This window comes from Neomonachus schauinslandi, chromosome 7 (assembly GCF_002201575.2).
Source record: "Neomonachus schauinslandi chromosome 7, ASM220157v2, whole genome shotgun sequence".
Taxonomy (NCBI): domain Eukaryota; kingdom Metazoa; phylum Chordata; class Mammalia; order Carnivora; family Phocidae; genus Neomonachus; species Neomonachus schauinslandi.
The window spans coordinates 4,559,946-4,561,293 of NC_058409.1; positions in this window are offsets into that span (position 1 = coordinate 4,559,946).

Here is a 1,348-nt window from a genome sequence, read left to right on the forward strand (position 1 = left end):
AGGTCTAAAATGAATCTCTTGTGGGCAGCATATGGATGGGTCTTGGTTTTTTTTAAACATTCTGTCATCCTATGTCTTTTGATTGGAGTGTTGTCCATTTACATTCAAAGTAATTATTGAAAGATATATATTGTCATTTTATTATTTTGTGGTCGTTTCTCAAGATTTTCTCTGATCTTGGTTCTCTTTCATGGCTTGCTGATTTTCTTTAGTGGAATATTTGGATTTCTTTCTCTTTATTTTCCTATTTATTAGTGGTTTTTGACATATGGTTACCATTAGGTTTGTATATAATCTCTTCTGCATATAGCAGTCTATATTAAGGTTGAACCCATTCTTTGCTCCTCTCCTCCTCACATTTTCGGTATGTTATATTCTATATCCTTTCATTTTGTGAGTTCCTTAACTGATTTTCTACAGAAATAATTCAGAAATAATGCTGCTTTTGTGTTTCCTATCATACTGTCACTTTTGGTCTCTCCACTCAAAGAGTCCCCTTTAATATTTCTTACAGGGCTGACTTAGTAGTCAACTTCTTTAGTTTTTGTTTGTCTGGGACACTCTTTATCTCTCTTTCTATTCTAAATGTCAGCCTTGCTGGATAGGGTATTCTTGGCTGCAGATTTTTCCTATTCAGCACTTTGACTATATCATGCCCCTCCTTTCTGGCTTTCCACATTTTCTCTTGAAAAAATTTCCTGCTAGCCTTATTGGTCTACCCTTGTAAGTTACTGTCTTTTGTCTTACTGCTTTTAAAATTCTTCATCACTGTATTTTGCCAATTTAATTACAGTATTTTTTTTCTTAAAGATTTTATTTATTTATTTGAGAGAGAGAGAGAGTGAGAGAGAGAGAGCCCAAGAGGGGGTAGGGTCAGAGGGAGAAGCAGACTCCCCACTGAGCAGGGAGCCCGACGTGGGACTCGATCCCGGCACTCCAGGATCATGACCTGTGCCGAAGGCAGTCGCTTAACCAACTGAGCCACCCAGGCACCCCTAATTACAGTATTTCTTGGTATGGGTCTGCTTCTATTGATTTTTGGGTGTGGCACACTGCTAGGAGGTTAAGTACCAAGTATCTGTGCAGCCCTGCCTCCCACATGTGGCTCTATATTTATGCTGGGAGGCAGGAGAGGAAAATCGTGCCTGCCAGCTCCCTTGTTTTTCAGGAAATACCCTAACACCTTTCAAAATCAGTATGAACAGATGTCTCCCATTTGCCCCAATGTTGTATAAACTGCTGTTCGTATGTTGCCTCTCTTCACAAGCTGTTGTCTCTTAACGGGCACCTGTCACTCACCCTCCCAGCTCACCCAGTGCTGAGTCAGCTGACTTTTAAAGCTCCAGGC